This window comes from Mauremys reevesii, linkage group 4, assembly GCF_016161935.1.
Source record: "Mauremys reevesii isolate NIE-2019 linkage group 4, ASM1616193v1, whole genome shotgun sequence".
NCBI classification, from domain to species: Eukaryota; Metazoa; Chordata; order Testudines; family Geoemydidae; genus Mauremys; species Mauremys reevesii.
Window position 1 is genome coordinate 122,583,567 of NC_052626.1, and position 15,810 is coordinate 122,599,376.

The 15,810-nt window shown below is 52.9% G+C and overlaps 1 protein-coding gene across 2 annotated transcripts in view; it reads right to left on the reverse strand.

Moving 5' to 3' along the window:
• Window positions 1–15,810, reverse strand: part of SYT2 (synaptotagmin 2) — a 201,140-nt gene that overhangs the window by 87,371 nt on the left and 97,959 nt on the right. Inside the window, exon 1 of one of the 2 annotated variants that reach the window (XM_039537405.1) lies at window positions 14,535–14,620. The exons of the other annotated variant lie outside the window; for it this stretch is intronic. The gene's annotated coding sequence lies outside the window, so the exon portion shown is untranslated. Of the gene's footprint in view, window positions 1–14,534; window positions 14,621–15,810 lie in introns of those variants that run through there. 2 annotated transcript variants of the gene reach the window in all.

The following is a 15,810-nucleotide window of genomic DNA, read 5'->3' on the forward strand; positions in this document are numbered from 1 at the left end:
CCCTAGCCGTACCCTTCGGGTCGGCTGTGGAACCCCCTGGAGTGGTGCCTTCATGGCAGTGTATATAGGTCCCTGCCAGCCCACTGCCTCTTCAGTTCTTTCTTGCCGGATACTCCGACAGAGGGGAGGGGGTGGGTCTTGGAATGGATGAGAGCTACACATCTCGAAGAATAACAGTGAAGAAAGTTATGTAACCCTTTTTTTTTTTCTTCGAGTGATTTCTCATGTCAATTCCAACTGGGAGACTCCCAAGCAGTCCCTAGGAGGAGGAGTTGGAGTTCACCGAGTTGCAGACTGCAGGACTGCTCTGCTAAATGCAGCATCGTCTCTAGCCTGTGTGACGTAAAGGTGTGATTAGACAAACACGTCGCTGCCTTGCAGCTGTCTTGAATAGGAACTGGCGCCAGGAACGCTGCAGACAAAGTTTGTGCTCTTGTGGAGTGCACTGTTAATGCTGCAGCCGGTACCTTTGCTGGGTAGTAGCACGCCCTGATACAAGTCGTGATCCATGAAGAGATCCTTTGGGACGACACCAGGACCCCCTTCATCCGCTCAGCAAATCACAATGAAGAGCTGCGTCGATTCCTGAAACGGCTTTGTCCACTCAATGTAAAAGGCTAACGCTCATCTGACATCCAGGGACTGGAGCATTCCCAGTTATTTGCATACAGCTTGGGGGCGGGGGGGAAACACTGGAAGAAAAATGTCCTGAGTTGCGTGAAATTGCAAAACTACCTCAGGGGAAGAAAGCTTGGTGTGGCTGCAACTGCACCTTGTCTTTATAAAACACAGTATAAGGGGGCTTGGACATCAGGGCCTTGAGCTCAGATGTCCTGGCTGATGTTATAGCCACTAGGTGCCACCTTCCAAGAAAGGCAAAGTAGAGAGCATGTTGCTAGGGGCTCGAAGGGAGGCTCGAGAGCACCAGGTTGAGATCCCATGGGGGAATCAGCCGCCTTACTTGTGGGTACAGTCTATGTAGCCCTTTGAGGAAGCAGCCAACCATGGGGATAGCAAATACTGACTGTCCAGCTGAGCCGGGATGGAAAACCGAAATAGTGGCCAGGTGCATCTTTATCGACAGTACCACCAGGCCCTGCTGTTTTATGTGAAGTAAATAGTCCAGGATGAAGGGAATCGATGACTGCAATGGAGGAGTGCCCTTCTGCACAGGCCAAATCGAAAACCTCTTCCACTTAGCCAGATAAGTGGCCCAAGTGGATGGTTTTCTGTTGCCGAGGAGACCTCTGGTGCCGAGTCAGTGCACACAGGTTCTAATGGGTTTAGCCATGGAGTTTCCATGCCATGAGTTGGAGAGACTCTAGATTGGATTGCTGGAGGCAGACATGGTCCTGTGTGACCAAGTCCGGGACCATGGGCAGAGCTGTCCACCGACAGGTCCAGCAGCATGGTGAACCAGTGCTGACGTGGCCACGCTGGTGCTATCCAGATTATTGATGCTTCCTCTCGTCCGACCTTGAGGAGGACCTTGTGGATGAGCGGGAAAGGCAGGACTGTGGACAGCAGGCGCCCCTTCCAAGGATGGAGAAAGGCATTCATGAGCAAGCCCGGGCTGTGATTCAGGAAGGAGCAGAACTGCTGACACTTCTTGTTGTGCCGTGTCGCGAACAGGTCTATCTGGGAGATCCCCACCTTTGGAAAATGTTGATTGCAACATCCGGGCAGAGAGACCACTCGTGGCTGTGAAAGGACCTGCTGAGGTGATCGGCCAATTCATTCTGTGAGCCCGGAAGGTTTGATGCCTCCAAATGTATCAAGTGGGCAATGTAGAAGTCCCACAGCTTGAAGGCTTCCTGACACAGAGGAGAGGAGCAAGCAGCACTCTGCCCGTTTATATAGAACATTGCTGTGGTATTGTCTCTCAATACCGATTCACATCTGCCCTGTGGATGGGTTTGGAAAGTCTGGCAAGCCAGGCAAACCGCACACAGCTCCCTGACATTGATGTGCAGCGAAAGTTCTGCCTGGGACCAAAGACTCTGAGTCCTGAGTCCGCCTAGGTACACCCCCATTCCCATTGCTGACACATCTGTGACTAGGGACAGCGATGGCTGAGGTCTGGAGAAGGGTATTCCCGCACAGACTGCTAGCGGGTCGAGCCACCACCGGAGGGACTCGAGGACTGGAGCAGTGAGTGTGACCCGTCAGTCTAAGTGGCCTCGGTTTGGCCTCTATACCCGGGCTAGCCAAGCCTGAAGGGGACAGAGCCGCAGCCTGGTGTGCTGTACCACATACGGGCAAGCAGCCATATGTCCAAGCAGTTTCAGGCAATTCTGCACCATAGTCATGGGGAATCTTCTGAGATCCTCTATGATGGCACCCATGGCAAGGAAGCAAGATTCTGGGGGTAATGCTCTGGCCTGACTGGAGTCTAGGCGGTGTGGAGGCCAAGAATTAATTAATAGAGGTTTGAAGGGATCTTAATGTATGTTAGCTAATTAGCAGAGGTTAAGATGTTACCCTGTATCTGGTGCAGAGTGAATTGTGTGAAAAGTCGTTACGACCTTGTGAATTGTAGTCTTGTTTTTTGTTCTAGTATTGCAGACAAATAAGATAACGAATAGGCTTATGTATAAACAAATGCAAATGTTTACTTTTACTGTCTGCAAGTATGCTAACCATGGTCTGCTAGAAAGGTATAAAGATTGTTATGATTGTTTACTAATTGAGAGAGATCCGTCCAGGGCAAGGGGCAAACCTAGTTCCTGACACTCTCTCCCTCTTGTGTTCACTAGAGTATTATAATAAAGTATTTGTTTTTGCTGCACCTAAACATAAAAGTGAGAACTGAGTTTTTCTTCGACAGCGGGCTCCAATGAACTCTATCCTCTGAGGGGGGCTATGGTTGACTTTGCCATGTTCAGAATGAGGCCGAGCCTATAGAATGTCGTCCGCACCAGACTCACATGGTCCTCCACTTGGGCCTGGGAGTGGCCCTTGATTAGCCAGTCATCTAGGTATGGGAATACTTGCACTTGCCACTTCCGTAGGAAGGCTGCCATGCCCGCCATGCACTTGGTGAATACCCGAGGGGCTGCTGAGAGGCCGAAGGGGAGGATCATGAACTGACAGTGAGTGTTGCTGACCAAGAAACAGAGGAACCGTCTGTGGGATGGAATTATGGACACGTGAAAGTACATGTCCTTCAAATCGAGGACGGCGTACCAGGCCGCCGACTCCAGGGTGGGAACGATGGAAGCCAGAGAGACCATGCGGAACTTTAACTTCTTCATGAATCCATTTAGGTTTCGCAGCTCTAAAATAGACCTGAGCCCACCCTTGGCCTTGGGGATGAGGAAATACTGGGAGTAGGACCCCCTGCCCCTGAACTCCAGAGGAACCTCCTCTACTGCTCGAGTTGTAGGAGCGTTTGCACCTCCCTGCACTAGAAGTTGCTTGTGAGAAGGGTCCCTGAAGAGGGACGGGAAGGGTGGGTGGGAAGGCAGAAGGGAACAGAATTGGGGAGAATATCCCAACTCTACCATGCTCAAGACCCATCAGTCTTAGGTGATTTGAGCCCAGGCACAGTAGAAATGGGATAGACAATTCACAAAGGGAGGGGAAGGATCCAGGATTTGGACTGGTGCATCACCCCTGGGCGCACCTTCAAAAGTTTGGCTTAGAGGCTGAGGGCTGCTTTACTGCACCCTGGACCTGACTAGAGGAGGACTGAGAGGGCTTCCTCCTTTTACTCCTGCCTCGCTTCCTGTTATAGTCCTGCCTGGGAGGAGCTGAGTAGAAGTGAGGGGCAGGTTGTGGCTTGAAGGGCTTTCTCCGGGGGGCTGGCGTATGAAGCCCCAGGGACTTAAGGGTTGCCCGTGAATCCTTCAGGCTTTGGAACCCAGTGTCTGAGTGCTCTGAAAAGAGTCCTGAACAGTCAAAAGGCAAGTCTTGGATGGTGTTTTGGACTTCATACGGGAGTCCCAAGACTTGAAGCCATGAGCTGCATCTCATGGCTATCGCGGTTGCCACAGTCTGAGTCACTGATTCCGCTGAGTCCAGGGAGGCCTGTAAGGAGGTCCTCATGACCTGTCCTGCCTCCAGGACAGCCACAAATTTGCAGCAGGAGTCCACCAGTAGTAGTTTCTGGAACTTGGACAATGTGTTCCGGGAATTGTAGCTATTGAGGTTCAGGCCTGCTGGCTGGTTGGCTATGCAAAGCTGGAGCCCCCACAATAGAATACGCTGTCCTACCCAAGAGATCCAGATTCTTTGCCTCTTTGGACTTAGGGATCGGCCCCAGCTGTCCCTGTCTTTCTTTCTGGTTGGCCACCTCCACCACTGGAGTACTTGGTTAAGGGTGGGTAAACATGTGCTCATACCTCTTGGATGACACAAAATATTTCCTTGCTACCCCTTTTGCCATGGGGGGAAGAGATGTGGGTGTTTGTCACAGCACCTTAGTGGTGTTCCTGATAGTTTTAATGAGGGGCAAAGGCACCTTTGAAGGACCCTCAGGGACCAGAACGTCCGCCATAGGGGTCTGTCTTCTCCGAGACCTCCTCTGCCTGCATGCTTAGGTTTTGAGCTACCCTCCTGAGCAGCTCCTGGTGTGCCCTGGTGTGCGTGTCAGGCAGTGTGGTGGAAGTGCCCACCACCGCTTCATCCGGGGAGGATGAGGACAATGCCTGTGGGGGCAGTGGGTCTTCCTGCCCCTCTGGTTCACGGGGATCCTCCTGCATCGAGACACCTTGTGTGGTGCTGGGGACTGTGCTGGTTCCGGGCCCGCACCTCTCTTGGTACCAGTACCAGTGCAGAGGTTCCTGGACTACTGAAGTCGATGATGGAGGGACCCAATCCTCTGAAGCCACCGACAGGGATCTGGACCCCGGCCCTTGGGCTTGGTGCTAGGCCCACAGTGTCCAGTAGGGCCATTGAGCCAGCACCTGCCACTGCAGAGGCCAGGACATCACGGGTAGTGGCTGCCCTTCTTGCCTCGAACAGTGCCGGCTCTGCCCAGAGGTGTACAGCTCCGCCGCCGAGACCAATGAATACCGCGACCTTGGTGGCGAGGGCGGAGTGGACTGAGATGGCGCTGGGGAGTGGCGCTGAGGTGAAGTCAAGTGGTGCCGCATCATTGCTGACTTGCCTCTTGAGGGCACGGTGCCTCTCTGCGGCATCATTGCGAGAAGGTCCCTAGCCGCCTCAAAGGTGTCCGGCGTAGAAGGAAGGTCTATGCCCTCCTCCCGACACTCCTGCACTGGGGAGTCCACAAGAAGCAGATTCGCCGGACATCCCCACGAGGCCGGAGTCAACGGTGCCGGCAGAGTTGGAGCCGGAGCAGTGTGTCCCGATGTGGAACACACACCCCTAGTGCCTGCTCACTCCACTACTTTAGTGAGAGAGCGCCCTCTGTCCATCCTCTTCTTCTTGTGTGGCACCGGCAAATGGGAGCGGTGCCAGGCACTCACACCAGGAGTCTTCAGCACCGGGGAATGGCGGTGCCAAGGGTCCTTAAAGCCCGAGTCTTTTCTCCGCGCCATGGCCTCCCTTACCGAGGCCAGCGCACTCTGCACCGAAGTGCCGGGCTTGGGGTCGGATGCCACCTGGGCCAGCTGGGGACGAAGGGCTGACTCCATAAGGAGCAGTTTCAACCTAAAGTCCCTCTGTTTTGGTCCTTAGTTTGAAGCCTCTGCAGATTTTGCACTTATCTCTTTGATGTGCCTGTTCCAAGCACTTCAGACAGGACCCACGTGGTTTGAACCCCTGAGACCAAGGCATCCCTCAGTACCCGGGGAGGGGAAACGTCATGGGTGGGTGGTGGACCCCAACTGAAACTTCTCTAAACCAACTACACTATTTACACTAACTATAAGATTTTAACTATTTACAGATAATAATGAAAGAAAGTCCACTAGGGGATCGCTTGCTGTCCGCAAGAGAGAAGCTGCTCCAACGACCGTCACGGGCGGTAAGAAGGAACTGAAGAGGCAGTGGGTCTGCAGGGACCTATATACACCGCCATGAAGGCATGACTCCAGGGGGCTCCACAGCTGACCCGACGGATACCGCTAGGGGAAAAACCTTCTGGTAACTGTGCACGCGGCACACACACTCCTACTTGGAATCGACACAAGCAATCACTTGAAGAAGGAAAATTTCCTGCCAAAAAGCTTTTCTCATTGAAAACAATGCTTGGACCAAAACCCCCTCACCCAGTTCTAATGGTGACACTTTAAATGTCATCGTTCACTTTAAATGTCATCGTTCAAGTGGAGTGCCCCAAGGGTCGGTGCTGGGGCCGGTTTTGTTCAATATCTTCATTAACGATCTGGAGGATGGTGTGGACTGCACCCTTAGCAAGTTTGCAGATGACACTAAACTGGGAGGAGTGGTTGATATGCTGGAGGGTAGGGATAGGATACAGAGGGACCTAGACAAATTAGAGGATTGGGCCAAAAGAAATATGATGAGGTTCAACAAGGACAAGTGCAGAGTCCTGCACTTAGGACGGAAGAATCCCATGCACTGCTACAGACTAGGGACCGAATGGCTGGGTAGCAGTTCTGCAGAAAAGGACCTAGGGGTTACGGTAGACGAAAAGCTGAATATGAGTCAACAGTGTGCCCTTGTTGCCAAGAAGGCTAATGGCATTTTGGGTTGTATAAGTAGGGGCATTTCCAGCAGATCGAGGGACGTGATCATTCCCCTCTATTCAGCACTGGTGAGGCCTCATTTGGAGTACTGTGTCCAGTTTTGGGCCCCACACTACAAGAAGGATGTGGATAAATTGGAGAGAGTCCAGCGGAGGGCAACAAAAATGATTAGGGGGCTGGAGCACATGACTTATGAGGAGAGGCTGAGGGAACTGAGATTGTTTAGCCTGCAGAAGAGAAGAATAAGGGGGGATTTGATAGCTGCTTTCAACTACCTGAAAGGGGGTTCCAAAGAGGATGGATCTAGACTGTTCTCAGTGGTAGAAGATGACAGAACAAGGAGTAATGGTCTCAAGTTGCAGAGGGGGAGGTTTAGGTTGGACATTAGGAAAAACTTTTTCACTAGTAGGGTGGTGAAGAACTGGAATGGGTTACCTAGGGAGGTGGTGGAATCTCCTTCCTTAGAGGTTTTTAAGGTCAGGCTTGACAAAGCCCTGGCTGGGATGATTTAGTTGGGTTTGGTCCTGCTTTGAGCAGGGGGTTGGACTAGATGACCTCCTGAGGTCCCTTCCAACCCTGAGATTCTATGATTCTAAACTGCTGCACATTTTATTAAAGGGGCAGAGGGCCATGGCCCACGTTAGTGGGAAGTGCCGCAGGGCAGGGAATTCAGAAGACAAAAAAATAAAGCTGGAGATGAGGAGGAGGACAGAGAAAGAAGAGAAACAAAGAGCAAGGACAGTGCTAGTGGCGAGACTTTTTCCCCACTGAGTGATGATAAATGTGAGTAACAAATAGTTATGAGAATGAAGGACTTGGACCTGCCCCATTGAATCATGGGATTTTGCCATTGATTTGAATGGGAATGGGATGAGGCCCTAAATATTTAGTACGTAGAGACCAGATTCCCACTTTGATCTCTAGGCAAACATTCCGAGGTCAGTGGAAGTTCTGACCTGAACTCAGGTGAGCATTCAGTCCTACCTGCACCTGCTGCCCCACGGGCCAGAATGATAAATGTCAGCTGAAAATACAACAGTGCAAAGACATGCAACAAAAATGCGAAATAACCTCCTGGGAGGCAGGGGTGGCTCTAGCTTTTTTGCCGTCCCAAGAACAGGAGTCAGGCAGCCTTCGGTGGCTTGCCTGTGGGAGGTCCCTGGTCCCGCGGATTTGGCGGCTTGCCTGCGGGAGGTCCACCAGTCCTGTGGCTGCGGCGTACCCGCCCCTGAATTGCCACCGAATCACGGGACTGGCAGAGCTGCCGCAGGCAAGCCGCCGAAGGCTGCCTGACTGCCGCCCTTGCAGGGACCGGCAGGGCACCCCCCGTGGCTTGCTGCCCCAGGCACGCACTTGGAGTACTGGTACCTGGAGCCGCCACTGCTGGGAGGAAGGGAGAAATTAACCCAAGAAACTCCAGAATGTTTGGCTCTGCTTTGAGGTTTGACCTGAAGTCTGGGATGCAGGGAAGGAGTTCTCAAGAGGCAGTTGGGTCTAGTGGTTTAAACAACAGACCAGGGAATTCTTCTCCTGACTGTCCCAGTGTAACTGGACCAGTCACTTCTCTCTGTGCCTGTTTCATCCACGGCAAAACAGAGACAGTGATACTTACCTACCTCCCAGGGGGACCGTGAGGGTAAGTAAAGGTTTACCGTGCACTTTCCTGAACAGATTAAGCGCTACAGAAGCGCTAAGTTCTGGCTCATACTGCAGCTGGAAGCACATGTAAGAGATCAGAATCTCTTTCTAGGTCTCTATCATATTATCATTGTACCTCTCGGTGCCTCCGTCCAGGACTTTGTGCCATTGCAAAGGAATCTTAGCTCACCGACAAAGATTTCCCTGTGGTTCCTGACTCTCTGGCTTGAACTGCGTGGGGGGGGCACCTTGGTTTGCTAGGTCTGCTCAGTCCCTGGCGAGCCCCCTCTGCAGCGTCCTGGATGAAGGCGTTGTGATGGCTGTTTAGCTCTAAGCAGGGTGTGAGTGTTTGGCTTGCTCTAATTCACTCCAGCGGTGGATTTCCCAGTGTAATCCAGATACTGTATGCCACTTGTGCTTCTCGCCCATGTTATTAACACTGCAAAGTACCAGATGGGCTAAGAGACAAACTTGGGTTCTGATCCAGATCTGGGTATATTCAGATGGTGGGGGGAGACCATTCTGTTGGGTCCATTACAAAAGCAGGAGTCAGCTGCAAAATTCCAATCCACCTCTGGGTTCCAAAGCCGCCCGTTCCCCCTCCATGCTCAGAGTCTGGGGGTGTTTATATCCAGCGCCTCTCTTCTGGTGACCTTAGGAGATCCTTCGGCTGCATGGCCCCCATGAAACAGAATCTGACGTGGTAGCTGGGGTGCAGACTGGTCCACCAGAGGCTGCGGCTGACTTCTAATGACCAGCTGCGCACCCCCCCAGGAGGGCAGCAGAAATAGGCTGTTCCTGGGTGGAAGCTGTAAACCCCGGAAGAGTCGCTGCTTTGCAGAGACAGTCAGAGAAAAAGAGTGGACCTCTAGTCGAGCTTCCAATTGACCCTCTACTGCAGGGCAGCATGTCTGCACAGTGTCTGGCTTTAAAAATCACTTGAGAGACTTAGTACAGGATTTGAACCCACAGCCCCAGCACACTACCACCCATACTACCGCTGACTGCCCTCTTGTTTGCGAGAACCCACCCATCTATGTACCTGCCTCCTGCCACATATATTTGCCATCCTCCTGGTGCATGATTGAGTCTGCTCCACATTAACCTCCCCTCCCCACTCTGTGAGCTGCCCACCCAACATGCTAATAAGCCTCCTCCCCTGCAGACCTGAGCCCGTCCTGCTTTGAGTCCCTTTCAGTGGCATATCAGAGCCCAATCCCAGCAAAACCGACTGCACGCTCACGCCTCTCCTTCCAATGCGCCTGAGGGCACTCCTGATTGCACTTCCCAGTCCTCTCTGTGGATCCCAAACCCTGCTGCACCCTGGGTTATCAGCAGATCTGCTGGAAAATCAGAATTCCCATCCTGTGGAAAATTCTGATATTTCAGCAAACTATCAACATTTTTTGTGATATGATGAAATGAAACATTTTGACCTTTCTGATCAAAAGGAAACATTTCAACATTCCCAGAATGAAATATTTGGCTTCAGGTTAGTTTGACATTCATCTGGGTCATCATCCCCTTACCATGCTACTGAATCACCCTACTAAATTCACAGTCCATTGTGGTCAGTTTCATGGTCATAGGATTTTAAAAATCGTTATTTCATAATTTCAGAAATTTAAATCTGAAATGTCACGGTGTTGTTACTGTAGGGGTCCTGACCCAGCTCTGAAGGCAGCAGCACAGAAGGTTGGAATGGTATGGTATTGCCACTCTTACTTCTGTGCTGCTGTTAGAATCATAGAATATTAGGGTTGGAATTGACCTCAGGAGGTCATCTAGTCCAATCCCCCGCTCAAAGCAGGACCAACACCTGGCGGGGTGCTGCCTTCAGAGCTGGGTGCCTGGTCAGCAGCTGCTGCTCCCTGGCCTCCCAGCTCTGACGGCAGTGGAGATGGAAGAATGGCAATATTGTAACTCCCCTTACAATAACCTTGCAATACCTCCCCCTGCCAACATGACCCTATTTTGAGTCAGGACCCCCAATTTGAGAAACGCTGGTCTCCCCTGTGACAGCTGTATAGTATAAGGTGTGACAAAGTTCCTCCTCTACCTTGGTGGGTCCTGCGCTTATTTGGCAGATTTGCTCACCTCAGTGATCTTCCCCACAGTCTGGGTCAACTTCTCCTGTGTCTGATCAGGAGTTGGGAGGTTTGGGGGGAACCCGGGCCCACCCTCTACTCCAGGTTCCAGCCCAGGGCCCTGTGGATTGCAGCTGTCTATAGGGTCTCCAGTAACAGCTGCATGACAGCTACAGCTCCCTGGGCTACTTCCCATGGCCTCCTCAAAACACCTTCTTTATCCTCACCACAGGACCTTCCTCCTGGTGTCTGATAACACTTGTACTCCTTAGTCCTCCAGCAGCACATCCTCTTACTCTCAGCATCTTGTGCCTCTTGCTCCCAGCTCCTCTCACACACTTCCTCTCCTCTGGCTCCCCCCTCCCTGGCTGGAGTGAGCTCCTTTTTAAACCCAGGTGCCCTGATTAGCCTGCCTTGATTGGCTGCAGGGGTTCTACTTAGCCTGTCTGCCTTAATTGGTTCTAGCAGGTTCCTGATTACTCTAGTGCAGCCTCTGCTCTGGTCACTCAGGGAACAGAAAACTACTCATCCAGTGACTAGTATATTTGCCCTCTACCAGACTCCTGTACCCCACTGGCCTGGGTCTGTCACAAAGGTAAAAGTACATGAAATACCAGATTTCACAGAGAAGATCCTATTTCAGAGTCCATGACACGTTTTTCACAGACATGAATTTGGTAACTTCCTACTCATGGAAGTTGTAGTTTGCATGCCTCATGCTCCCATTCTCCTCTAAGGGCAGGAATCCCTGTTCGAACTACATTTTCCATGATGCACCACATTGGTTCAACCAGAGGCAAAATTGTGGTGCATCATGGGAGATGTAGTCCAGCCAAGTAGCCTGACCCATAAAGGAGAATGGTTACAAGAGGCACACAGATTAGAGTTCTCAGAACGTATTATGGCAGCTCAGGCAAACACAGCTTAATGTCAAGCGGACTTGAAATTAAATGTTTAGATTCCGTTCGACAAACCGAAGTCTTTCGATCCAGTTGACCTGACCTGAAACAAAATATTCTGTTTAGATTTTCCCAACAGACAATTGAATAATTTTGACAAAATTGAAATTTGCCTGCAGAAAATTTTGACTTTGTAGAAACTGTATTTTCTGTTGAAAAAACATTTTGATGGGAAATTCCCAATCAATGTTTAGACAGGTGCCTGAACCTCTGCCTTTCCAATAGACAAAAAGTGACCAATGACACTTGCACCAAACATACCTGATAACCCAACATGCTTGGCTGGCTCCTGCCCTAACACAGGACCTCAAAGACCGCCCCTCCCTTCACCTCTCAGGCTGCACCCCATTCACCTCACTTTGCCTCTGTGTCCCACTGCTGATGTTCTAAAAGGATTTTCCCCCACCTCCTGTCCCCAGTTTCAGTGGAATACTGGATTATCCTTCACTTCCTGTCTCAAACTGTACAGTAGTGTGCCGTTGAAAAGAAGCTGTGTCCCACCTCAAAGGTGGCTGCATGTCAGTGGTAGGTGATGTGACCCATTTGTTAGTAGAGGATGCTCCAAGTATATGGGGAGAGCACTGCCTACCCCGTTTTGAATCACATGATCCTGCTGTATATTGGCATAGGGTACAAAGTGGCTGTGAGTATCAGACAACAAGCTCTGGTGAACCACGCTGGGATCTTCCAGGGGGAAGATGCCAGAGCGATATAGATTTAAACGATTGCTGTAAATAATAATAATATAATTAAATCTTAGCTCTTATATAACACTTTTCATCAGTAGATTTCAAAGTGCTTTACAAAGGAGGTCAGTATCATTATCCTCATTTTACATCTGGGGAAACTGAGGCATGGGGCGGTGACGTGAGTTGCCCAAGGTCACCCAGCAGGTCAGTGGCAGAGCTGGGGAAAGCTATGACTCCTGAGTGCTCGTCCAGTCCTCTGTCCACTAGGCCATAAATATTGTACAACCAGTGTTTCCTTAACATGAAATTACATCTCCCTTCCTAGTGGTGGCCGGGCCACATGAAGGTTGAGGAGTCTGCTACAACTTTCAAGTTGCAAGGGCTCTTTTAGCTCAGGTGGTAGAGGCTCATGGTTATACAGTCAGAGGTCCCAGGTTCGACTCTGCTGCTAATGCCCCAACAAAAGGCATCACGTTACATGAGAGCCGAGAGAGGGGCTGGAGCTCACCGACCGCTGCATATATCCAAAGGTAACTGCATTGAAACCAGGGCAGTTTTTCTGGACTTACATCAGGGTGAATGAGATCAGAGTCTGGTCCAAGGAGGGGAAGGGCAGGTGGAGGTAAGGAGGCTAAAATGGAGCATGGGACAGCATAAGAGGCAATGACAGAAGGGTACTGAGTACATGGAGACCCCACTGCACGCTCAATCAGGTCACAACCCTACAGTGAACACCACTAGACCTCCCTCTTCCCTGGCACCCTCTCTCTGGCCCTAGCTGCCTCACCTCAGCCTGATCTAACCATGAGGCTGCTGGGTCCCTCTGAACTGGGACTGTCCATGCTCTAGGGGGGCATTGCACAGCTTTGGGGGGGGGGGTGCTGGGCACAACCAGGCCCACTGCTCTCCCCTCCAGCAGGAAAGGAGGAATCTGTGCTCCCCCTTAGAGATTCTTGTTGCCTGCTTGGGGGCGGTGGGTCTGCAGCAGGTGTAACAGGCTGTGTGTGGTGGGTGGGGGTATTGTGGTGGAGAGAGTCCAGGGGTTATGAAGGAGGAATGGGGGCTGATGGGGAGATAGGTGGAAAGGAGCCCAAAAGTGTGGGAGGGTAGGATAAACTGAAAACAAGCCTCACTGCAGGAGTGTGGCCTGGTGCTTAAATCAGGGGACAGCACTATTCCTGTCTCTGATACTGAGTTGCTCTTAGATGTTGGGCAAAGCCCTTTTGTGCCTCGGTTTCCCCATCTATAACATGGGGTATGGGGGAGAATCGCTGGGGACTTGCAAGGCTGGATTTGTTAAAACTTGTAAAGAAAGGATGGCCCAGTAGCTAGGTCCCTAACCTGGGATCCAGAGGATCTCACTTCTCTACTCTGCAAGAGACTCACTGTGTGACCTTGGTCAAGTCTCTTGAGGGTATGTCTATGCTGCAAAAAACAAAACAAAGAACCCCCCCCCAAAAAACCCATGGCAGCAAGTCCCAGGGCCAGGTCTACAGACTCGGGCTCATGCCATGGCACTAAAAATAGCAGCAGAGACATTCCCGCTGGGGCTGGAGCCCAGCTCTGAGATTCGCTGCGGTGGGTGTTTTCTTACAGCGCAGAGGTGCCCTTGGTCTCGTTGTACCTCAGCCCCCCCGCCCCCCTGCGTATAAAATGGGGCCCATGGCACTGCTGGGCTTTCCAGGAAAAATGCACTAATGATCGCCAGGTGCTCCGATGGCTCCAGCGAGGGGCCAGGGAAGTGCCATGGGGAGACAGAAAGATGCAGGGGGACGTGGTTTTTATTTCAATGCAAAGGATACTCAGCAGCAGCCTGTCAACGGCTTCTGGGGTCCTGGCCCAAAGCTCTTCCCCTGCTGCCACTGGGTCACCCCCAAGGGAAACGTCGAGGGTCCCTTACCCCAGCCCAGCTCAGCAGCGCGCAGCCGTCAGGACAAAGCATTTGTCAGGGGCTGGGGCAAAGCGCTGAAAACAGGGGCAGGTGGGGGCAGAAAGCCCCTGGCTCCCAGCCTGCCCTTTGCCAGGGGCTGTTCGCCTTGGCTGGGGGAGCCAGGTGGGGATGGGGCTCACCCAGGGGCTGGTGCAGGACCAGGACTGGTTCCAACTTCAGCTGAATCGGGGACAGGGGCAGAGCCCCAGTGAGCATTAGGGGCCAGGTTACTCTGCTGTAAATCCGGACTAATTCCACTGACTTGCTCCTGCCCCAGGCAGCCTCCGCTGGCCGGGATCGCCCCAGCCGCTAGGCTGGCGGCTCCGGAGCTAAAGCTGCGCCGGGCAGGCCCCCCCCCCCAGAGCCCAGGTTGGCCAGGGCAGAGCTGCCCCGCGGCCGGGCACCCCCCGTCCCGTCCCAGGGGAGCACCCCGGGGCCGGGAGCCCCGCAGCGCCTGGTGCCCCCAAACTTCCACTGCAGCCCGTGCCCCCCTCCCCCCCCCAGCTGGCTGCACTTCACGCGGTGGGGGGGCTTCCCCGGCCCGGACCCCCCTTCCCGGACAGCAGGCAAGCGCCGCGCTCTCATGCTCCGGGGGGGGAGGGGGGCTGGCTTACCGGGCAGGTGCCGCGGCCGCTGCCTTCCGGAGCACTGCGGGACTTGGGCTCCCGCGCCCGGCCAGCCCGCCGATGCATCGCCCCCCCCCCCGCCTCCTCCCCGCTCTGCGGTAGCGCGAACTCGCTCTCCATTGTGATGCCTCTCACATCCCGCTGCATCGGCTCCCCGCGTGCACCCTGCACCCCGCGCGGCGCGGAACCCTGCCGGGGGGCGGGGGAGAGCCCCTGAACTTTCTGCAGCCTGGGATGCTAAAGCGCCCTGGAGAGGGGAGCCCAGCCGGACCCCTCCAGCCTCCCGGCTGCTGCAACTCCCTGGGAGAGGGACAAATGCCACAGGGGCAGCCCTCAGCCCCCTGCAAGTGCACTGCACAGGCTGGACTGCGGCGGGGGTCCCTGCTTGTGTGTCTGTGCATGGGAGCGTGGGTGGCCATGCATACATGCACAGGTGTGTAGGGTGCATGTCAGTGTTCACACCTCTGTTGGGAGGGGTGTACGGCACCGCGTGTACTTGTGTGCATGTTTGTCTGTGTGTGTCAGCCTGTCCATACTTGAGTGCATGGGTGAGCAGGTCAGCATGTGTGCCTGTGTACATGGCAAAAGGGGTGCTCTTGCTGCAGAGACAAACTTGCATTTTCCTCTATTTGTAATGGTACTAAGTAGACTCTGGCTTGAATCCCCTGGTGAGGCCCAGGCAAGTACAGCAACAGTTACTCAGGCCCTGGAGATTTTACTCTAGATTTTTTTTCCATTGTTGTTTTAGGAAGGAACCCGCTTCCCTTCTGCCTGAGGCTTTGCACAGGCACCCAGTCTGAGCCCCGGTTTTGTTCTCAGGGAGATGAGGGGCAGAGCAGGCCTGTACAACAGGGGGCAGGGTAGGATAAAGTAGAGAAGATTCAGGGTGGAGGGGATTCAGTGAGTCGTAGATTGCAAGGCCTAAAGGAATCACTCTGCTCATCTTGTCTCACCCCTCACCTAACAGGCTGGAGAACTGCACCAGGGATTCCTACAGCCAGTGCTTAGAGTGGTCTGAGAAAGCACACGGGGGAGGAGAGGACTAGCCTAACCTGGCAGCAGCAGCTTTGGTTAAACACTGCTTAAAGCCACCCTGGCTTAATTTTTTTTTTTTTTTGGCTGGGCTGCAGCCCCCTCCCTTTAAGCACTACCTGCATCAAGCCCATCACCAGTGGCGAAGCTACAGCACGTTTTTTATTTTTTTAACTAGAGACACCCAAGCTCAATTTGCAGACTTCAAGAACTGCAGTATGCACCCAGGGCC